We start from the raw sequence: 24,224 nt of genomic DNA on the forward strand, positions 1-24,224 counted from the left end.
TCCCCCATGTTGTCCTCGTCCCACTGTTAGATATCTTGCCAACTACAACCCTATTACAAATGTTGACTTCCTCTCCACTATGATTTCATCCCATTGCTAAAAACAGAAACTTGGGATGCTTCAATGGGGAAACTTATCTCCAAGATGTCTGCCATCAATTCTTTGCCTCCCTGGACATGCATGTCATTCTCAGCTAAGAGCTGAGCTAGGGCCTATTCCTTCTCTCCCTTTGCATCTGCTCTGGCCTTAGTTATTTTCTTCTCCAATAGAATGCAGTAGTAGTGATGTTCTGGAACTTCTGAGCCTAGGTCATAATAAACTTCACAACATCCACTGCCACTGAAGAAGTTGGTCTATTCTGAGGTGGCCATGATGGAAGGAAGCCCAAGCTAGCCAAAGGAAGAAGCCATGTAGAGACAGAGTGCAATGTCAACTACCCTCCAGCTATTCCAGTTTTCTCAGCCTTGGTGCTAGTCATGTGAGTAGAGCAGCCATTCTTGGATATTCCAGTTCTAGCAAATGCCACTTGAAGAAGAAGCAAGGTTCCAGTTATACGGATTCATTTCAGCTGGCTAGCCATTTTTTGCCTTTGATCCACCCCAGCGGAAGCATCAAATACTATGGAGCGGAGACAAACTTTTCCAATGTGCCTGCTCCAATTCATAACCCACAGAATCATGAACACATTAAACAGTCGTTGGTTTACATTGTTAGGTTTTGAAGTACCTTGTTATGCAGCAAAGGTAACTGAACCACTCAGCTACTTTTTATGTTTGCCAAACCATTCCTGAAATCTACCCAAAACCAAACACTACTCTCTAAGGTCACCCTGGCCAGAAAAACCTCTGTTGTAGAACTGAGACAAAGTTATTGATTTGCCCGTCTTTCTCCCTTACCATACCTTGTACTACTCCAGGGCTCGGCACAGTGGCTGGTGCTGACATCCAGTATGTATCCAATGAACGAATGAAAGGAAGGAAGAAGGCCTGAGTGCCACTGCCCTCTGTGAAAATGTTCTGTGAGTCCTAGAACTAACCGTGTCTTTGGGACTCTGTGGCAGCAAAGCAGTACTGCAAGTGTTATTATAATAACAGTGACAGAATCCAAGCCTAGTAATCATTAACCATCCCCAGGAGAGCTAGTTAGCTAGCAAAGAAGAAAGCCCCCTCCTCAGGGTTGGGAGCACTGGTGCCCTGACGGCACTTGGCTTCAAACTGAACTCCCCATGCCTTCTCACAGAGCTGATCTGTCTATAAAATTGGTGGTTTCTATAGAAACAGAAGCACTGTAGTAAAACGAAGGGAAATCGTACATTCTGTCAGCGTACAGAGATCAATCCTGTTCTTATATGGGGCCAGGACTCTTTCACGCTTTATTTTTGAGCATCTCAACTTTCATTTCCATCCCAGCCATCTCATCTCATATTTATGAGGCTCCTGCACCGGTAATCCTGTCCCTTCTCACCTAGCTGCCTTTGTTAACTATGACCATGGGCAGAAGTCTGTGGAAACAGCATGGAATCCCTAGCATCCCCTCATAGTGCCAATAGCTCCAAACCCCAACCTGAGAGGGAGAACTGGGATCCCTGGTGTTCTGGGGTGGTAACCAAGAAGGTGGACTGAGACACTACAGAGGAGGCACCACAGCCTTCCATCTAGACATTAAAAAATCTACTCTGTAATCGGGTACATGTTTTACATGCCTATACCTTAGCTTTAGACAGTCTCCATGCTCTTAAATATTAATATGTCTGTAATCTCTGTTTTGCACCCCAAAGTGCAAGTGGCTTTCTAGCTGCAAGGAAACAGAGTTTAGCCTGTATTTGAATTGCTCATGCTGTCTCTGATCATCTACAGAGAAAATTAGAAAAGGCACAGGTTATATTTTAGTATTTTAGATGAAGGTCCAAATTTTGAGGCACATGTTAACTCATGAAAATTGTCTGCTTCAATCAAGATTCACTCTTAAAATAAGAAATAGTGTGATGTTTTCTTCATCAAAGAGCACTTTTACTTCTGACCTAACAGTACTAAATGTATTTTGCCTTTTTCTTGTTCTGATAAATGGCTGGTTGGATGAATAGAAATAAAATGATAGATAGGTGAGAGAATGAAGGATGGATGGAGGGATGCATGGATGGGTATGAATCATGCATGTGTGAATATATGATAGATGGATGGGTAAACAGGAGATGGATGAATACGTGGGTAGATGGACGGGTGGGTATACGGATGGATGGTTGGATTCATGGAGGGTTGGATGGATGGATGGAGATGAATTATAAATGTGTGGATGGTTGATGGATGAGTAGATGGGGGATGAGTGGACGGATGGGCAGATGAATGGGCAGATGGATAGATGGACAGACGGGAGAGGGATAGATGAATAAATAGATGGGTGGGTGGGTAAGCAGGTGGATGGATGGATGATAAGAGAAATCACCCATCAGCATAATTTTTCTAAGATGTAAATCTAATCATCCATCCATTTATTCATTTACATTTTTGAGCACCTACCATGTACCAGGCAACATGTGAAAAGCACTGAGGATTCAGCACTGGATATCTGAGATAAGGTCCCAATCCTTGAGGACCTAAGATTTCAATATCTTTAAAGTAGTAAATAGATTTAAGGCAATAAGAGTGGGTGCAGGGAGAGGAGTGCATCATCTATTACCATGATCCAGGTGAGAGTTGATGGTAGCTTGGTCTAGGATAACAGCAGTGGATACAGGGAGACAGAAATAGATTCAAGGGTTATCAGCAGGCCTTGATAGGAGTTGCACAGCCCTGAGTCTAAATCTCAGTTCAGCCACTTACATGCTGTGTAAGCCTCAATTTCCTCAGCTGTAGATTGTAGATAATTGTACCTATCTCCCAGAGTTGCTATGAGGAATAAATGAGATGAAGTATGTGACAGAGTCAGACATAGGGCCTGGCCAAGAAAATGTTTTTAACACCAAAAGCCTCCATTTTAGGGAAAGATACCCAAATCCCTGCTTCTTGACCCCAGGCTATGAGCTGTGAGGAATACTAAATGCTATTAGGGTTAAACAGTAGTCAGAAGGTCAAGAGAGACTCAAAGGCATAGCAGAGGAGGGTCATGTGGCCACACAGTGTCCAGCCTACTTCCTCCCCTCTCCCAAGGATGCAACTAGCTATGTGCCACAAGCCTGCTCCACACGAGTCCACACGTCATGCCACCATCTAGCCATTAAAACCACTTCAGAAGCCTAGGCCCATCCATCGCAGTTGGCACAATCACCAAAACTGAACTTTCATGGAGCCAGAATCAAAGGGCTGCATAAACTAGGACTGTGTCCTCCTCCATCAGAATCATCTTGCCTCTGCATAGCTATGAAGGACAGTGAGAACAAAAATAAGAATAACTAGGCAGAAATCTAAGCAAAACAGCATAGGAACAAAAAGCAGGGACACTGGAACAGCTAGACTGCTTGCTTTAAACCTCAATTCTGCCACTTACTAGCTCCATTACCCTAGGCAATCTGCACAACTTCTACGTGCTTCAGTTTCCTTATCTGTCAAATGGGAATAAGTACCTTCTTCTAGGCTTATGATAACTAAGGTGTGCAAATATGTAATGCAGCTGGAACACCACCTGGAATACAGTAAGCAGTATATAAGTGTTTGCTCTAGATCGACTTAATCACTGCCAAGCACTAATATGCTCCAGTTACCTCACTGAGTACATAAATGCACTATTCCATTTGGTCCACATGACAATCCTGAGAATGGGTTACAAAGCAGGGGGTCTGGAAATAGATCTACCAGCATCTTGCTTTATGGGCAGACACAGAACCTCTCTGAGGCTCTCTTTTTCTCACCATTAAAATGGGTACAATAGCACTAACAGCAGGTACCTAACAAATGAGAGGGTGGATTCTTTTGTATATACTCTTTAAAAAAATCTTAGGTTGGATAAATAGTCCCTTTGTAGACACAGATCTGAACCCAGAAAAGCCATTACCTCCACTTTCATGCCCTTCAGCTCATGCCTTAAATGGGTTCCTTCCCCACCAGCCTTTCTCTTTTTAACAACACTCTGTGCCGCTGCAGAATCTGCAAAGAAAACTGGACCGAGCCAACCCAAAGGAAGTTCTGAGGGTGGAGGAAAGGAAACCAAATCTAAACTAAATGACAGCTCCCTTGAGTAGGTATTCTGAGAGTCAGCAGAGGGGCAAGGCTGCATAAAGGTGGGGAGGGTAGACAGAGCTGTGCCTTCCACCATTGCCAAGGTCTCAGCTAGCAGGTGCACAGTGGAGGCAGGCATGGCCATCCACAGTGTGCAGAAGACTGAGGCTCAGAGATGTTAAGAAATGTACCAGAGGTCACACAGCTCAGTAAGAGGTAGAGCTGGGATTCGAAAGCAGATCTAACTGACTCCAAGTGCCCCTGCCATGGTACCCACTGCCATCCCTAGGTGAATCACACAAGATAAAAGTATAGGTGAGTCTGTAGTTAAGCCATAACTTGTTGTTCACTTGAAGAAGAGCTCAGATGACCTCTGTTCCTGGCGGGGGAAGTATCTTCTCACTTCCACCTGCAGTTAACCCTGTAGAATAGAGTCTACCACACTACTAGAAGAGCCTCTGGCCCCAGCACTCAGAAGAGTCATACATCTAAAGCTGCCCAGCCCGTGGAGAAGCTGAGCCCTCCCATTTATGTAAAGGCAGCAGAATTCCACCTTGCCAATTTCTTAGTCTCTCCATGGAAGACCTCAGATGACTGAGCCTGGCTAGACCAGGGTTTCTCAATCTTGGTATTATTCACATTTTGGACCAGATTCTTCTCTGTTGTAGGGGGCTGTCCAGTGCTTTGTAGGGTGCTTAGCAGCATCCCTTTCCTCTTTCCACTGGATACCATTAATACCCCTTTCAATTGTGACAAGCAAAAATATCCCCAGAATGGCCATATATCCCCTGAAGGGAAAAATCACCTGAGATTGAGAATCACTGCCGTGAATGGCTATATCACAGCCTGGGAGATAATGGACGAGTCTAGGAGATGTCACAGGGGGGAGGAAGGACTCTAAGACCTCCCATGGGATGGCTGGACCCTGGTATGGTCACCTGAGCTGAGGGTGGGCCCTCGACTCTGCACATCGTTAGTTCAATCCTGCCAGAGTTGACTGGTCTCAGCGAGACTAACTCAGTAGATCCAACTCATAAGAGGTTGATGTGTAACTTGCATTCCAGGCTGTTGATTTCCCAGGAGAAACAGACCTTGCAAGGAGATCAGATTTTCCTGTTATCTAGTCAGTGCCTTCTTCTCTAGAGGGAACTTTGGGGAAGCAAAATCATGATAAGGCTCTTGTTTGGTGAGCAGGACTGGAGGAAGGAATTGATGGAAGACTTGGGTGGGTGCTCCTGGGCCAAATCTCCCTCCCCTGGTCTGGGAGGACAGCATCCCAGCACCTCTTATCACTTTCTGTCTCCTACAGTTAAGCCATGACCTGATGATACGTCCAACAGTTTGCCTATCAGACAGCTCTGCCAACCTGCAAGTTCCAGAAAGGCAAGCGCAGCGTGTTATCCACATCTTCAGCAGTAAGTGCTACACAGAAGATGCTCAGTAAACGTGTGTGGTTGCTTTTTTTTTTTTTTTTTTACCATTTGCAGTCACCTTCCTAAAAAAGAAGGGTGTGTGGGGAGGGGAGGAAGAAAGGAAGCAAAAGAGATTTCCTGTTGCAGAAGAAAAATGGCATAAACTCTAGAGAGGCTACCGTATCTCTAATTTGACCTGAGCTGAGCAATATATCCAGGATTTAAATGATGCTGGTCACTCACTTCTTTCTAGGTCACCTTTGTCCAAGGAGACATCCTTAGAATCACAATATTAGGAGAAGACGATGGCAGAGGAGAGGAGAGAAGGGAAAGGACGAGGGAAGGGAGGGAAAGAAGAAAAGGGCAGGGAGGAGAGGAAGAGGGAAAAGGGAGAGAAGAAGGTTAAGGAAGGGTAGAAGGGGAAAAGAAAGGAGAAAGAGGGAAGGGGCAGGGAGGAGAGGAAGAGGGATGAGGGAAGGGAGGGAAAGAAGAAAAGGGCAGGGAGGAGAGGAAGAGGGAGAAGGGAGAGAAGAAGGTTAAGGAAGGGTAGAAGGGGAAAAGAAAGGAGAAAGAGGGAAGGGGCAGGGAGGAGAGGAAGAGGGAGAAGGGAGAGAAGAAGGTTAAGGAAGGGTAGAAGGGGAAAAGAAAGGAGAAAGAGGGAAGGGCCAGGGAGGAGAGGGAGGAGGATTTACACAGAAGCTCATTCCCTATGGACAACATGAGTTTAAGAAATGCCACACGCTCTATCCCCCTCTTAGTGATGCACAACACACGTTGCCATATCAATATAAATCATATTAATGATCATCATCAATATTTATTGAGCTTTTACTGTGTACCAGGCACTATTCTACAAGCTTATCTGTATTAACACCGTTAATCCTTCCCATAGCCCTGCGAGGCACAGATACATTAAATAACTTGGTTACTCTAGGTTACTGGCCAGTTAGTAAAGTTGCACCGCTGAGAAACATGGCAATTCAGACCCCACGAGGTCCTGCATTAAAAGCCTACAATCCCAGAATTTCCCATACTTGCTTTTTATGTTTGTTGTCACAGGCAGCATCTTTTAACAGGCTGTGGAACACATTCTGGAAAGCACAGTTCAAGGACAATGTAGGTTTGGTTCACCCTACTAAGTGCATGCCTGAGGCCTCCCAAGAATAAGCCTCAATTGTCATAACTGAGGGGCATAACTGTAATTAGTATGATTATTTACACTTATTTATTATAACATTACCCTTTTACTTATACTTACGTTATTGTTCCTTAAGCTTTACAATTTCTTCATGAGTAAAGTAGTGAGATTACTGTCCTCATTTTCCAGACGCAAAGGCTGAGGCTCAGGAAGACTACCTGACTTTGATCCCCAGCCCACAAACCACAGTGCAGCCCAGGAACAAAGGCTGAGGCAGTATATTCTCATGAAGACTTCACTGCAGGGGCAAAGGCAAGGCAGAAAAAGTGAGGGAAAAAGAGGAAGGAAGGAAGGAAGGAAGGAAGGAAGGAAGGAAGGAAGGAAGGAAGGAAGGGAGGGAGGAAGGAAGGAAGGAAGGAAGGAAGGAGGGAGGAAATGAGGAAGGGAGGGAGGGAGGGAGGGAAGGAAGGAAGGAAGGAAGGAAGGAAGGAAGGGGGATGAACCTATACAAGGTAGTGCATCCCTGGGCCGGCCACAGCTTTGCCAGGAAATATCACCGCTTGCTTGGGCACACGGCAGTGTGGAAGCCCTTGGCCTTAGCGCATTCCCTTCCAGGAGAGGAAGGGAGAGGAATTATCTGCTGCCTTGGTTCCTGGCCCTCTGGTTAAAGCTTTCCCCCCCAAACACAGGTGGTTAACTCTATTGCACGTGCAGGTTGTGATACTCAAGCTCCTCCATGCAGTCGTTGGAAAAGCCAGATCCTACCCCGTGGTATGGGGTTTTTCCAAGCATTGTCTGCCCAAACTTGGTGAGACAGTTTGGATGTTATCCCCTCTAAATCTCATACTGAACTGTAATCCCCAGTGCTGGAGGTGGGACCTAATGGGAAGCAATTGGATCATGGGGGTGGGATCCTCATGAATGGTTCAGCACCTCCTTTTGGTGCTCTCCTCGCAATAGTGATTGAGTTCTCACAAGATCCGGTTGTTTGAAAGTTTGTGGCACCTCCCCCAAAGACTCTCTCTCTTGCTCCTACTCTAGCCATGTGAGACACCTGCTCCCCTTTGCCTTCTGCCTTGATTGTAAGCTTCCTGAGGCCTCCCCAGAAGCCAAGCAGATGCCAGCACCATGCTTTCTGGAAGCCTGCAGAACCATGAGCCAATTAAATCTCTTCTTCTTTTTTTTTTTTTTAATAAATTACCCAGCCTCAGGTATTTCTTTCAGCAATGCAAGAATGGCCTAACACACGTGGGCACCAAAGACTCTGTAGCTCCCACCTGGGCAGAAAGGGCAGAGGAGACTGTGACAAAGTCTCACCTTCTCCCCTAGGGGAAATGAGACAGTCAGTGTTGTTAAGAGTACAGGTGACAGCAGCAACGATCAGGACTACGCACTGGCCAAGAAGTCAAGGCTTGGGGAACAGGTGGGCCAAGTGAATCTAGGAGGCACATAAACTGAGTCCAAGATACCATGTCTTTGAATCCAAAAATGAGTGTTCCTTCATTCAGTGGCAAAAAGCATTCAACTCACCAGCCACCCCAGCGCCCAAGTCACCTGGATCTAAACCACCCATTGGAAATGCAGATTTCTGGGCCACACCCAGAACTAAAGGAGCGGTTTCATTGGGAGATTCAACCATGGAGTCTGCATATTTTTAACAAGCTCTCCAAGTGACTTTTGTGGTCACGAAATGTTAGAAACACCTAGGACAGCATCAAAAGCTGCCCTGAGCATGCCTGAACTCCCCAGCTCATTTGATAGAGAAAAATCGAAACCTAGAAGTGATTAACTACAGATCAATAAAGCAGAATAATGAATCATGCCAAAGGTCGAGTGGCAGTACGCAGCAGTACACGGCAAGCCAATCTAATTAGGGGCCCTCGTAAACGTCAACTGCTCATAAACATTTATAAAAACAGGTTTCCTGCATATGGAAGGGTGTTAATTTTTCATATAGCTGTAGGTAAAGTAAATGTATTTTTAATCTCATACATTGATTTAACACTGTATTTCTTTTTGAAAGACTGGGAGACTCAGTCTTTGTTTACTGATTTCTATATCGGAGAAACTGCTGGAGAGAGACGTCAGAGCATACTTTCTCTCCTCAGGAATAAGGGAAAACTTCTGATTCTTCCACATTAAGACTGTCCCTTGGTTCTCAGAGCCCAGGCTGACATCAGATGCTATCTAATAGAGACAAATGACACAGGGTGAGGCAAGGCATGGAAGAGGGGTGTCAGTTCTGCAAGCGAGATGCTGTCACTTGTAAAGATTTTCATTAATAAACCTTCTAATACCTACTGTTACACTGCACTGTACCCATCTCTGGAAATTTTTTAACAAACTCAGATTTAATTTTCTTTCTCATTAATTAATTTTTTTATTCATCTCTTCCATTAGAGCCTAAAACCTCCCAATTACACATTATTAGCTCAGAGGAAAGTTGGTAATTGAGATGGTCCCAGGATTCCAGAAGTGCCCTGTGCAGAATGTCTGCTTTAATTAGATTTCCATTAATTACTTTTTTATCAATTAATATTGGGTACTTTGGGACCAATACTTGTGATCTCCACATCATGCACTCTTAAATGACACCTCATTTATTGCAGTCAGTCAAGCAAGGGACCCAAAAAGAGTTCAGCAGAGAGAGCAGCAGACAGGCTCTGTGCCTCACATGCAAATGACATAGCATGCTTGCTTGCAGGGGTGAGTTTCATCCCCTAATGTGTACCTCGAGAGGCTAGGCAGGTTAGGAAGAAGAGACAGAGAGAGGGAGAGGTGGGGTGGGGGAGAGAAGGTGGGGGACACGGAGAAAGGGAGACAGGGAGAGGGAGAAAGGGAGGAAGGGAGAAAGGGAGGAAGGGAGAAAGGGAGGAAGGGAGAGAGGGAGGAAGGCAGAGAGGAGGGAAGGGAAGGGGAGAGGAGGGAAGGGAAGGGGAGAGGAGGGAAGGGAAGGGGAGAGGGAGGGAGGGAAGGGGAGGGGAGGGAGCAAAGGAAGAGAGGGAGGAGAGGGAAGGGTGGGGAAGGGAGGAAGGGAGGAAGGGTGGGGAGGAAGGGAGGAAGGGAGGAAGGGAGGAGGGGAGGGGAAGGGAAGGGAGGGGAAGGGAAGGGAGGGGAGGGGAAGGGAGGGGAAGGGAAGGGAGGGGAGGGGAAGGGAAGGGAGGGGAGGGGAGGGGAGAGGAGGGGACGGGAAGGGAGGAGAAGGGAAGGGAGGGGAAGGGAAGGGAGGGGAGGGGAAGGGAAGGGAGGGGAGGGGAGGGGAGAGGAGGGGACGGGAAGGGAGGGGAAGGGAGGGGAGGGGAAGAAGGAAGCAAGGGAGGAGAGGGAATGGTGGGGAAGGGAAGAAGGGAGGAAAGGAGGAAGGGAGGAAGGGTGAGGAGGAAAGGTGGGGGGAGAGGGAGGGGAGAAGGGAAGAAAAGGAAGGAAGAAAGGAAACCTATAGACAAACATAAAAAGTGTCTAGTCCAACCAAATCATTTGCAGATAGATAAATGATGGCCAGGGAGCCAAGTGGCCTCACCAACCCTACACAACATTGGGCTAGAACATTTTTCTCCCCTCCACATTGTTCCCTGCACCTCCCACTGCCCCTTTACTAGGGGAACACATAATTTATCATCTACACTAGGACACTTTTAAGAGAGAAAAGGACTGCTATTAATAATCATACTGGGGAACAATAGACACAAACCCCAGCACACCAAGATGTATTGTCACCCAACCCATCACCCCTCGGCTGTTAACTTATGAACCTCCTCCTGAGAGAGACCCATTTTTTCAAGGTGGCAACTCTGCCTCTGCAGCCTTAATATAGCTCAGTATTTGCCTGGAAAATCAATATGCATTGATTAATGACAATAATATGATGCAACCTCCACCCTCTGAATTCGCTTAGTATTCCCACTTTCTGTCTTAAATTAAATGTTTCAGTTCACCCAGTATCTTTTCCCAACTCATTTCTCAACTATTCTTTTACAGAATGTAACTTAATTGTACTCAATACCCTAACCTAATTAGGTTAGCCTAATGGTTAAAAGTAACCCGAAACTGGACTACTTGGGTTTGAACCTAGTGGGGTGTCTTTGGGCAGGTTCATTAAGTTTTCTATGTGAGCTTTCTTATCTGTAAAATAGTACCTACCTCATAGGGTTCTTATGACGATTACATGAGCTCATGCACGTCAAGTGCTTAGAATAGTACCTGGTTCATAGAAAGTGCTACGTAAGTACTTGCAAAATTAAATAAAAATAAAAAGTTAGAGAAACGGTGATCACCAAAAGACATAACTAATTTCTCGCCCTAAACTAAGCGGAATATCTTGAAGTCAAGGAGAAGAAAGGAAAACCAGATGTGACTGAGCATAGCTTCCTGTGCCAGGGACTGAGACCAGTACTTCGGATGCATCGTCTCATTTAATTCACAGAAAAGCCCTTGAAAGTAGGTATTGCTATTATCCCCATTTTATAGATGAGAAAACAGAGGTTCAGAGAGATGCTGTGACCGGCCTCCACCATATAATAAAGCCAAATCCCCTCAAAATTCAGCACAGGTATGACAAGTGGAAAAAAATAAAACAAAACCGCAGGGTTTCAGGCTGACTTTCACCTTCTGCGTGAATCCTCCTTGTTTCTAGCTTCCACTAGCGCCTACCCCAAGGGAGCTCTGCTCCCTTCTTTAAGGCCAGAACCCATGCACAAGCCCTTCCTTGGCTCTGTGAACAGCTGACACTGGCTGCAACTTGCAGAAAGATTTCCTAAGTTCGTAGGGGGAGTCCAAGAGAGAACAAGGACAGGAGACATAGAAATAGCCCACCCGACAATGGACAGTGCCTTATCTTCCGGAGGGGACTCACTCCTTACCAGGGACCTCGCGAGCTCATCTCATCCCATGCTCAGGTTCCTAGAACATCATCACTCTCATCTCCAAGGGCTGGCCCCCTTTTCAGACACCTTGTCCCTCCCATCATCTACTTACGGAGTGTCTGGGTTCTTAGGTGACAATGAGCAAGTCTGGACTCTGACCACCCAACCTATTTACTAGCTACTAGGAACTCTCTCATATACAGTCACCAACTAGATCCTATGTCAATTTTAATAAATATTTTCACTGATTTATTAGTCCATTTCTGCTGATACAACAAAATACCTTAGACTGGGTAATTTATCAATTGTAGATGTTTATTTTTCACAGTTCTGAAGGCTGAGAAGTCCAAGATCAAGGTGCTGGCAGGTTTGGTGTCTGGTGAGACCCTGTTCTCTGCTTCCAAGATGGCACCTTCTTGCTGTGTCCTCACATGGTGGAAGGGGAGCTGGAGGACGTAACAAGCTCCCTCTAGCCCTTTTATGAAAGCATTAATCCCATTCATGAAGACGGAGCCCTCATGACCTAAGAACCTCCTAAAGGCCCCATCTCTTAATACTGTTGCATTGGGGATTAAGTTTCAACATGAATTTTCAAGGGATACAAACATTAGACCTTAGCAATAGCAAAATATCTCATGTAGTCACATTAACAGAAATACCTTCTCTCTGGGTATGTGTAGTCTGTCACTGTTTCCTCTCCCCCCAGTATTGGGATCACACTACATACATGCACACAAGTACACACACGTATACACACACAGCCCTTAAGCAACTGGGTTGCTAAACAACCAGAAGGTAATACAAGCAGCAGTTGCCACAGTGATACAAGGATGTCGTAAACAGCACCAGAGCAGAAAGTAAGAAGCACCCTAAATAATTCATTTCCCTATGTTGGGAGAATATACCCATACAGGTATAGCTGTTCCCATTTGTAAATCACTAAGAATGAAAAACTATAACCAATATGGGGCCTAGGAAGATATTTTGTAAATTAAATAAGAATGAAGTATGCAGAAAGTATATATTTTTCTAAGATGATTTATTGCATGAAACGCCATTAAATTTCAGACTATCTGTTTTGTGTTCATAAATTCAAGAAAACCTGGTTTCCATGAAAAACAATTCTTTTTATTAAAAAAATGAGATAAACAGATAAAAAGAGATTTGGTTTTAAAAGCTAGAAAAAACATGAAGACAGGTAATTAAAATAAAGAAAAGCCTGTTTGAAATCCAATTGTTGATTAAAAAAAATTTTAATGCTGTAAGGAGCAGAACTGTGGAATACAGAAGCAGCGCTGTGTAGAACTTTCCAGAAATGAAGAAGAAAAGAAGGTGGTGATAAAGATTGCTATGGTGCTGTTCGTGCTCCAAAAACATAAAACCTTATTTTATCCCTTATTCCAAGCAGACCTCCATACTGTGATACCCTTACTCAGAGACGTTGGATATTTTAGTTATTATGCACAAATGTGTGCTGGTTCAATAAGGAAAATAGGAAGTAAGTCCTTAAAAAGAAAGATTATAGCTACATTTCACTAGAAGGAAGTAGAATGAGTGTCCTGGAACAGAGGAAAAGGTTAACACAATGTTATTCCACATCACAGATGCTTCACAGAAATGAGCAAAGATGTGGGGTGTGCCCTGCTTTGCGGCAGGGGAGAGGAAAAGAAACCAACTCAACTGCCTTCTAAAGGAAGAGCATGTGGGAGGGGGCCCCCACACTCACCAGGGAGGGGTACTGTGGTCAGGTGAATGACGGGCCCCTAAAAATAAGTGTCCACATTCTAATCCCCAGAACCTGTGTATATGCTACCTCACACAGCAAAAGGGACTCTGCAGATGTAATGAAGCTAAGGATCTTGAGTGGTGAGAGGAGCCTGGATTATCCAGTGAGGCCCAATGTAATCACAAACGTCCTTATAAGTGAAGGAGCGGGGCGGGAGGGTCAGAGAAGGAGGCGTGCTGATGGAAGCAGAGACTGCAATGATGCAAGGCCATGAGCCCAGGAATGCAGGTGGCCTCTAGAAGCTGAAAAAGGCAAGGAAACAGATTCTCCCCTAAAGCCTCCAGAAGGAATGCAGTCCTGCTGTCACCCTGCTGAGTTTAGACTTCTGACCTCCAGAGCTGGAAGAGAACAGATCTGTGTTGGTTTAAGCCACTAAATTTGTGTTAACTTGTTACAGCAGCAGTAGGAAATGAATACAGGTAATGTATCCAAAAGAAGAGTAGAGAATGCAAAATTAACTCTCAGCTTCTACATCTTCTGCCTAGTTTACAGGGTTGATATCTTCCTATCATTAGTTGAGGCATTAATGTTGAACAACATAATAAATGCAGAATTTCCATAGAGAGTTCAAAGAGCACTGAAACTTTAGCATACTGGGTAAGCCTGTTGGTACAGGTACCAGTGCAGATAGAAAGCTCCCAATAATAAAATGACCAGAAGTAAATTAGAAATACGAAAGGCAAAAGAGATATGTTATATGGATGATGAGAATACCTAAATTACAAAAAAAAAAAAAAAACTTTACAACAGATTTAAAAATAAGCTATACTGAATGTCCTAAACATCCTGAATAACATTTTTCCAAGCATAAAAAAAGAAAAAACAAGATATTTATATGGATAAACATTTATATAAGTAAATGACTGATCTCAGATTTCTCTACAATAGTGGGCTGAAAACGCTAATGATTAAATATCTGCAGGATTTAAAGCACTCTGTTCATTTATGGAAGAAGCAGAAAAGTATTTACAAATGTAAAAGGACTCAGAAAGGATGTACAGAAACACTACCACCACCATTTACCTCCTCCTTCTGCCAAATACTAAAAGAAATGCCTAACCAGGCCAGGCGCGGTGGCTCACGCCTGTAATCCCAACACTTTGGGAGGCCAGGTGGGCGGATCACTTGAAGTCAGGAGTTCAAGACCAGCCTGGCCAACATGGTGAAACCCAGTCTCTACTAAAAACAGTACAAGCTGGGCACGGTGGCTCACACCTGTAATCCCAGCACTTTGGGGGGCCGAGGCGGGCGGATCACGAGGTCAGAAGATCGAGACCATCCTGGCTAACATGGTGAAACCCCATCTCTATTAAAAAATACAAAAAAATTAACCAGGCATGGTGGCAGGTGCCTGTAGTCCCAGCTACTCGGGAGGCTGAGGCAGGAGAATGGCGTGAACCTGGGAGGTGAAGCTTCCAGTGAGCTTAGATTGCACCACTGCGCTACAGCCTGAGCGACAGAGCAAGACTCCGTCTCAAAAAAATAAATAAATAAATAAAAATAAAAATAAAAACAGTAAAAAATTAGCCAGATGCGGTAGCGAGCACCCATAATTCCAGATACTCAGGAGACTGAGGCAGGAGAATCGCTTGAACCCGGGAGGCAGTAAGCCGAGATCGCACCACTGCACTCCAGCCTGGGCAACAGAGCCAGATTTTAGATTCTGTCTCAAAAAAAAAAAACCTAACCAAATGGGGTCATTTTTTAAAAATAAAAAATGAGTAGTTACATTTTTAAAGGTTGGTAGGGAGTGCCCAAGCAAATTAAATATGAAATTTTCTTAAAAATTGATGTAAATTCAGTTACAGAAAGAATATAAATGCTATAAATAGTTCTTTGTAAAAGATACAGAGATATAAGTTTAAATAATAATTATTAAATCAGAAACATGGATAAAAATCCCATACTTACCATCAACAACTGAGAAAATGAGTAAGGCTTATATAAGGGTAGATCAAACTATGCCACCCACCCTACCCTGCACAGGGGAAAGCCAATAAAATACTTTGTATTTTGAAGACAATTAAAAATAAGTTTTAGGAAAAATTAAATTTAGATACATACTTCAGGCAGCTAAATGTATCCAAGAGTAAAACCAAAAGCAGAATATAATAGAAAACCTAATCACCCACCACAGAATCAGCAAGCTCTCTAAGGGCCAAACAGCAAATAGTTCAGGCTTTCGGGCTACATCCAGTTATTGCTGCTGCCTGTTCTTTGTTTTGTTTTGCAACCCTTTAAAAATGTAAATCCACCATTCCTAACCTATGTGCTGTCAAAAACAGGCAGTAGGTTGCCAGCCCCTGCAACCTACTGCTTGTAGGGAGTTAGGGAGGAAGTCAAATTTAAAAACAAGCATAACAAATAGAAAGCATTAAGTGAGATAAAAGTCAGACACAATATAGTTATCATATTAGTATAAATTACCTCAACTTCTCTAGCAAAAGAAATTGTCTCACAGACTGAGTCAAAAATCAAGTATATCGAAATATTTTCCATAAGATGTGATCTTAAGCAATTAGATTGCCAAAAGGTTAAATTTGAAAGCATGGGTGGATTTAACAGGAAAATGTCAATAGCAAAAAAATGCAGATGTACCAATATCCATATCAAAGTAAAATTCAAAGACAAGTCATTGAACAATACCAAAAAAGCTATTCTACATTGATAAAAGGTATAATTCACAAAGAAATATATCAACTATCATGACCTTTTCTGTAGCAGTTAGCAATGCACTGAGATATAGAAAGGAAACTGTTAGAAACCCAGAAATCAACAAAAATACAGTAATAGTTTGAGAATTTAATACAACTCTCTTTAAGTCCTGACAGATCAAAAAGGAAAAATTTAAATAAGGAAGTCATGACTAATATAATTAGTAACATTGATTTAAAGACATATATCAAACCTCTCTCCCTACATGGAATTAATTAGTTTTCCTGTGCTTTGAGTATTTTTTCAGTGATGATTAAAATATCAATAAGGCCACAAAAAACCATCAGCAGATAATTTTCAAATGTTTTTATGTTGTATTATCTGACCATGAGGCCAAAGTTCGAACAAAACAAGGATATTTCAGCATTCATAAATCAATTAATAGGTTTAATCCAAAGAGGAACATATTTTAAGTTAAAAAACATATATCAATAGATGCCAAACTGTATTTGATTAGAATATCCGTTCTTGATTTAAATTCTTAGTAAAAGAGTTCAATTATTATTTTAAAGAGATTCTCTACCTACTAAATCCAAGGTTATCAACAGAAAAATTATCGTAATTTATAATCAAATTCAGTAAGATATCCAGCATAAAAGTAAATAAGTAAACTCACTGCTTTTTCATATAACCCTACCAACCAATTTGGAAAGATAACGCCAGGGAAGAAGACATCCTATTCTATAAATACACACACACACAAAATGCTATAAATACTCATATATAAACAGAGGTGTGATTGCAAATGTTCACAACAGGTCCTCTGGGAAAGAAGGCCCGGATTTATAGTATTTGCTGCTCTCTGTGGCTTAACTAATGCCACAATGACCTATTTCAAAAGACCAACGTTACCACTGAAGGCAGATATGCAATAAGATACTATTATACAGTGTTTCCAACTTACAGATATACGATAGACATGAATAACCTCAAGAGTGTAGATAATAAACTGTAGTAAAATAATTAGGGAGTCATGAGTTTTGAAAATTACCTTTGTTTTTACATATAGTGTGTATAGTTGTAGGTTTCCATAACTTAAGTTTAAGAATGCCTGTGTTTAACAAACACCTCATGGAAATTCTGAAAATTTAATAGGTCTTATGAGCAGGTACCAGGCTGACTCCAGCCTATCACCGTTTAAAAAAGTCCCCAATAATCTTAACCAGAAAGATTCAGTACTTGCAAAAATATTACTGAACTTAAATGAGAGCCATAAAACTTCAACAAATAGAGGCATATGAAGCTCACGGATGGAACAACTTAATACGGCACTGATTGATTTTCTTTCAATTCGTCTATACATTTAAGAAATCACAAACAATACCCCCACTTAATTTTCTTTGGGGACAGTGGAGAAGGGATCCTGAAAAAGCAATCCTAAATTTGATGCATAAAAATAAACATTCAAAGAATAGCTAGGAAAATTCTACAACAACAGTAACATTCAATGAGCATTTGATCTTAAAACTATTACAAAGCTAGAAGGTACAGAAAAGTGTGTCACTAAACACTGGAGAAGACAGAAGCTATGGTCTCAGTCCAGTGGGGTAGAAAACTACCCAGGTAGGTCATTCTAGTTCCACACAGTAAGAACCATGATGGAATAGCCAAGACGAGTTGGGGAAAATGAGAAGCTTGGGAATACCAGAGAAAGGAAGTGACATCTGAATTGATTTGCCTTTTTGGGTTATTTGAACCTTTCATCAAATTGGCTTCCAGAAAGCTTGTACAATTTAAAATCCCACCACCAGTATGTGAAACTATTTTCTAACATGTTTGCCAACACTGGGTATTATACCATTTTTATTTTATCTTGCCTAGTAGCTTACCTTAATTAGCATGCCTGATGTTTAATGAGGCTGGTAATATTTCATAAACTTATCGGTTATTTATATGTCTATTTTTGTAGAAATCCCTCTTTCCTCTGTGTTCCCTCAGTCTCTCCTGCTCTCTTATTATAGATCTCAATACACTATGTCACACGAGCTGTCACAGCTGCTTGCCCATCCATTTCCCCCAGAGACCAAAAGTCAGAAGCAGGACTGTGTCTGTTTGGTCGCTGCATCTGCAACAGAGGGTACTGCCCAACTTATAGTAGAAACTCTGAGAACATACACCCAGTGAACAAGACGGTGGGTTTTAGAGCATCTTCACTTGGGTGTCAAGAGCAATCACATGTGAACCACATCAAAATGGTGCTGCTTCCCCCGCAACAGACTTCTGCCAACATTATTAACGGCACCTGGGCACAAACAAGGAGAAAAACAAAAATAGAGCAAGGCTGTAGTTCATTCCATTGTACGTGATCATCAGGCAGAGAAAAGTTTGTAAAATTCAAGGAGAAATTTCTTCAGAAAAACATTTTCCTTAAGAGATTGTTTCAATGTACCTGCGGAACTGTCAGAGAAAATTAGATTCTCCACAAATAACAGTCACTTGAATTTCTACTTTATTTCTAAAGAGTTCCTCCACTTTAACTTCCATTTGTTGTGCTTTTACAACAACTTCTTTAAGAGAGGCATTTGATCTGGTATTATCTACTCATCAGACTTTGGAAAGGCACCGCAGGGAGGTGATATGACTCTTTAGCAGACGATGAGTTTATTCAAGTTTGCTGTGACATTTGTGCAAGAGCCCAGCCCTTCCTCTTATAGCTACTTAAAGACACCCTGAGAACAGGAGCTGCTCCATCCCTTTGGTGGCTGCAGTGGGTTGAGTGGTGGCCCCCAGAAGATACGTCCATCTCCTAATCTCTTGAACGTGCAAATCTGACCTTATTTGGAAAACGGGTCTTAGCAGATGTAATTAATTTAAGGTATTTAATTTAATTAATTTAAGGTATTGAGATGAGATCATCCTGGTTTACCAAGGTGGGCCCTAAATCCAGTAACAAGTGTCCTTATAAAAAACAGAAGAGGAAAAGACACAGACATATGGAAAAGAAGGCCAGACCAGGTGGAGATCAAGGCAGAGAGTGCAATGATGCGGCCACAAAGAATGCTGACAGCCACCAGAAGTTGGAAGAGACAAGGAACTGATTGTCCCCTAGAGCCTCCAAGGAAGTGCAGCCCTGCTGACACCTTGATTTCAGACTGTGGACCCCAGAACTGTGAGAGAACAAATCTGTGTTGTTTTAAGCCACCAAATGGATGGTAATTTGTTACTACAGCCCTAGGAACCGAATACAGTGACCAACCCCATTCACCAGCCCCCTAATACCTTTGTGGCATTTGTGTTTCCCCACGCTCACATGCTGCCTCCTTCCCTCCTAGGCTGTTATTCAAACCATCGCAACAGCCTCCTCATTGCCCTCGCTGCCTTCAGCCTTGCCCTCTCCAAGCCCACCCGAAGAAATTCCAAAACTCAAACCAAAGGCTGATACGTTCTTGACCTACACTTCACTCAATGCTGGCAACCCAACGAGGGACATCAGGATAACATCGAGAATGCGCAGTCTGTGCTTGTGAATTCCTACCACCTGGCCCCAGCTAGCCTCCCATTCCTTATATCTGCCAAGACAAATTCCCCCAAATACCCTCTCCCCTGGCCAGAAGTGACCTCCACATTCAGCCCCAATTATGGAAGGCTGTCACAGGCTATTCCTTTTGCTGGGTAAGCCCTTCCCCCTTTCAAGTCTATGTTCAACTGTCATATCCTTTTTGAGGACTTCCTTTAGCTCTTCCCTCCACCTCTACTGCCACCCTTAACAGAGCAGAGTTGTCTCCTCTGGCATCCTATTGTCAATAGCCCACTCCTGAGTTACAGCAACAACGGCCACCTGACTCCACTCATCTGTTGACCTGTCCATTTCTCCATCAGCCTATGATCTCCTTTAGGGCAAGGTTCATCCTTACCTGATTCATCTTTGTATCCCAGAGCCTAGCCAGGCACACAACAGGGATCCAGTGGAGAGAGAGATGGATAGGTGGGTAGGTGAAGACACAAACGTGTGGTTGAACACACAAACTGGCGAAGTTCCAAATGAACTAATAAGTGGACACCTCACTGAGAGACTTAAATGCAGAAGGGTGCCAGGACACAAGAGGAACGGCTGAGAGTTATGAAAATGTGCTCTATGGGGCAAATCAAAAGTCCACTGAAGGCAAATGCATCATAACAAGACTGGCATTTCCTGGAGCTTTCGGGCTAATCAATCACTTTCATATGCATCATTCATTTACTCCTCACAATGACCTGGTGAGGTAATGAGTTACTATTAGCTCAATGCACAAGGAAGCTGAGGCTTGTGGACATCAACCGAAGTCTCACAGCCAGCAAATGGCAGGCCAGGGCACCAGGGCCTAGGTCTGCCTGCCTCTTCCACCCACCTTCTGTCATCACAAGCCTTCTGATCTCCAGCCCTCTGATCTGCCCCAGTGGGACCCTCCCGCGTCTCTGCTCTAGTTGTAGAGGACCCATCAGGCACTTGAGAAATGAGCGGTGTTGTGAACATTCAACTGTGCCCATGTGGAATCCACACACACAGTTTGCCTGAAAATGACTGATAGGATGGAAACTGACAAGTCGTCATCCGCTTCGGGCACCAGCGATGACTGGTTAACGTGAATATTGTGTTGATTTCCGCTAGATAGAAGAAGATGTCACTTGTCGTTAATGGGGTGTCACACATACACTTGCCTAAAGGAAAATGCTCTTTTGGTGATTGTTCTCAATTTCCCCCTCATTTTATAGCCACAAAAAAGAAAAGATTCAGCAGAAAGGATGAATCCACCTAGGGGTAGGATGGAAAGGCATTCTTCTCATTTATTTCCTTCTTTCTTTACCAGAACAACCAAAACCCAATGAAAATGCTGGTGCGAGTCAGAAGAGGGGGACCTGGGTTCTAAGAGCAGCCAGGTACTCTGGGCTCCAGATCAGAGCCTCAGAATCCAGCAGTTATGCCCACAAGGTAGCCAAAGTCCAGCCAGTTACCACCAGTCTCTCAGCCAGCTATACTTGCCTCTGCTCAGCAATGATGATTTGAACATACATGTACAAATAATAACAGATAACATTACTGAGCACTTTACTATGCACTATGGAATGTGCTAGGTAAAGACGTTACCTCCATGTAAGCCATTAAATCAACCTATGGGGCAGGTGCAGATCCACAAACCCTGATTTAAGAATTCTGAATCCTCAAAAGCTTTGAAAACAAAACGATTTTTTCGTAAGTTTAATACAGACTTATTTGGTGCTAAGATTTGAGTTAAAGTGATATACACTGACTAACAGTTTTTTCTATCTCCTTCTTACTATTAATATTCATACTTTTTGGTACAAAAATATCAACATGCTTGATTTAAGGGTGCTATCACAGCCTCTGCTGAGGGATGTTATTAATAAATATGGTACATTTACTATATTGCTTTCCTTTAAAAGTTAAATAAATCTAAATCCGAGCACATCTGGCCCCAAGGACTGCAAATAAGAGACTGGGAACCTGTTAAACCCATTATATGGATGAAGAAACAGGCTCAGAAAAGCTAGGAAACTTTCCTAAGGTTACAGAGCTCAAAAGCAGCAGATGAAGGTTTACATCTAGGCAGCCTTGCTCCAGAGCTGGCCCAGTTAATCAGTGGGCTTTGCTACCTTTGACAAATGCCCCTGCTAGCTGGTCTCAGCCCCATCCTCCCAGCGCAGCAGTTCAGTCCCTGTTTGTTCTTGAGCAAGAAGTAAGCATGTGCCTTCTTAGTCGAGGTATAAGGCAATCCCCAGGGTATCAGGATCATAATTACAATGCTTTATTAATATAAATCTCAAGATATAGACCTGTGTTTCAAATCAAGAGTCAAACACAACAGTAACATCAGTCTCAGGTAACTACCAGTCAAGGATTTGGATCCAGACTTGCGCTTTTACACTGAGAAGCAAACAAAGATGACTATTAATTGGCTGATGGTCAGCCAGTATCAAATTATCACATTTTCTCACACTACAGTGGTTATACAGACCCTGGAGCTAGACAGGTAGTGCCGAAATCCTGGGTCAGCCACTTAATAGTTATGCGACCTTGACAAGTTGTGCCTCACTTCCCTTATATAGAACATGGGGGTGATGCTAGCACCCCCCTCAAGAGTCGTCATGAGGATTAAATGAGATTGTATTTAAAGCATTTGGAATATAGCAAGTCCAGTCTTAGCCTCTGCTCCCAAACAGATAGACAGATGATTAGGATGGATACATAGATGCTTTGCTTCACATTTTAACTTCTCTGAAATTGGTGGCTCTTCTTATTATTGATGTGTACTTATAATGTTTACATTGTTGTTCTCAGAAAGCTGCAACTTAACTAATGGTGCTTCTTTTTCTTTATTGCATCTTAGATACGTGGTAATATGGTAAAATACTTTGGAGGAACTGGATGCATTTTTCCTCTGGTCTCCAGAGAAGAAACTGAGACAACAGTAAGTTACAGATTCAAGCTGTGTTCATAATGTGTTTCCACGTGGAGGTCACACTGTCATGTTCACGGGCAGATGAATTCTAACACCAAACACCAGGCTGAATAGGTGTTCCCATTGCAAGAGAAGCGCTGTGCACGATTTTTATTCGTATTTCAAAACCCTAACAAATGGCCACAATCAACTACTACAAATTTCTCCTGATTAGTTTTAGTCTGCCCTTCTGTCACCTTTAGGAGAGAGCCAGAGATTTCAACCTGCAAAATTACCAGCAATGCACGTCAGAAAGCATTTCAAAGAAGAGTCAAAGTGCGTGTGGAAACTAATTGCTGTATCTGAAAGTGCTGTTTGAAGAGTTTTTCAGTCTTCAGAGAAGCAAGTCCCCACCCCTTGGGAAAACTAGTCTTCAAACTAAAAGTTTCCCCAAATCATATACCTGAGAAAAATGTTAAAACAGACTTACCCACAAAGGCAAATAAATAAAACTGTAAGAATAAATAAATCAGAAATCAGATGTCTCTCCCCTGTTTAAAATCCTCCAACAGCTTCCTACTTTATTTGGAATAAAACGCAATTCCTTTACCACTGCCTTCCGGGCCTCATGTGGTCTGCCCCCCGCCCACTTCTTCCATTTTTTTTTCATTCTGTGTTCCCCTTCACAAACTGCTCCAAACATACCAGTCTTTGTTGCTGTTTGCTTCAAACACTTCAAGTATATTCTTGCTTCAACTACTTTGTGCTTGGTATTCCTCCTTCCTAGAAAGATTCCCTAACTATTCCTCAACTCCCCTACCCAGGGATACCAGGCTCCGTTGCACAGGATTGCCAACACACAAGGTGACTTAGACCCAAGGTAACTTTTTCTGATTCACACAAAAGAACCATATGGGCTAGAGCAGTCTTGCTTACCTACAATGATTCATTCATTTCTAGAACAAATGTTAATTGAGCACCTACTATGAGGTAAGCACTGCTCTGGGCACTGGGATTATAGCCTTGAACAGATAGACAAGGCCTTTGCCTTTTGGAAGCTCACATACTAGTAGGCTGAGGCATACAACAGATGACAATTTAACAATAAGTGAGTAAGCAAAATATCAGAAAGTAGCCAGAGTGCACAGACAACCTAACTTGGTTATATGACAGTGACTGAATGGTAGGTAGTCAAAGAAGGCCTCCTAGAGGTGGTGATACTTGTCGTGAAATCTAAATGGCAACAAGGAATCATCATGGAATGCCATGCAGAGGAAACCCAAGGTGTGAACTCTCACAAAGGCCCCAAGTAGTGAACAATCTATTTGTTTTAGAAACAAGAAGTTGGAAAGTAATGGCTAGAGAAGAGAAAGGCAAAGATAAGGCCAGACAGGTGGGAAGGAGCCAGGTGATGTGGGGCTCTGTAAGTCAGAATAAAGAATTTGAAGCTGGGTGTGGTGGCTCATGCCTGTAATGCCAACACTTAGGGAGGCCAAGGTGAGCGGATAACTTGAGGTGAGGAGTTTGAGACCAGCCTGGCCAACATGATGAAACCCCATCTCTACCAAAAATACAAAAATTAGCTGCTTGTGATGGTGCACACCTGTAGATCCCAGCTACTCAGGAGGCTGAGGCATGAGAATCACTTGAACCCAGGAGGCAGAGGTTGCAGTGAGTTGAGATCACGGATCGTGCCCCTGCACTCCAGCCTGGGCAACAGAGTGAGACTCTGCCTCAAAAGGAAAAAAAAAAGGAAGAAGAAGAATTTGAGCTTTATTCTAAA

General features: G+C 43.1%; 1 protein-coding gene and 1 long non-coding RNA gene across 13 annotated transcripts in view; one reads left to right on the top strand and one right to left on the bottom strand.

Annotated features, from left to right (window-relative positions):
• The window catches only part of PTPRT (protein tyrosine phosphatase receptor type T), a 1,135,643-nt gene that overhangs the window by 892,486 nt on the left and 218,933 nt on the right, over positions 1-24,224 (bottom strand). The window lies entirely within an intron of this gene.
• Positions 324-23,053, top strand: LOC129021649 (uncharacterized). Its single transcript, XR_008496102.1, has 3 exons — positions 324-478; positions 5,461-5,566; positions 22,391-23,053. It is a non-coding gene; the product is annotated as an uncharacterized LOC129021649 (long non-coding RNA).

Source organism: Pongo pygmaeus, chromosome 21, assembly GCF_028885625.2.
Source record: "Pongo pygmaeus isolate AG05252 chromosome 21, NHGRI_mPonPyg2-v2.0_pri, whole genome shotgun sequence".
Classification (NCBI taxonomy): Eukaryota; Metazoa; Chordata; class Mammalia; order Primates; family Hominidae; genus Pongo; species Pongo pygmaeus.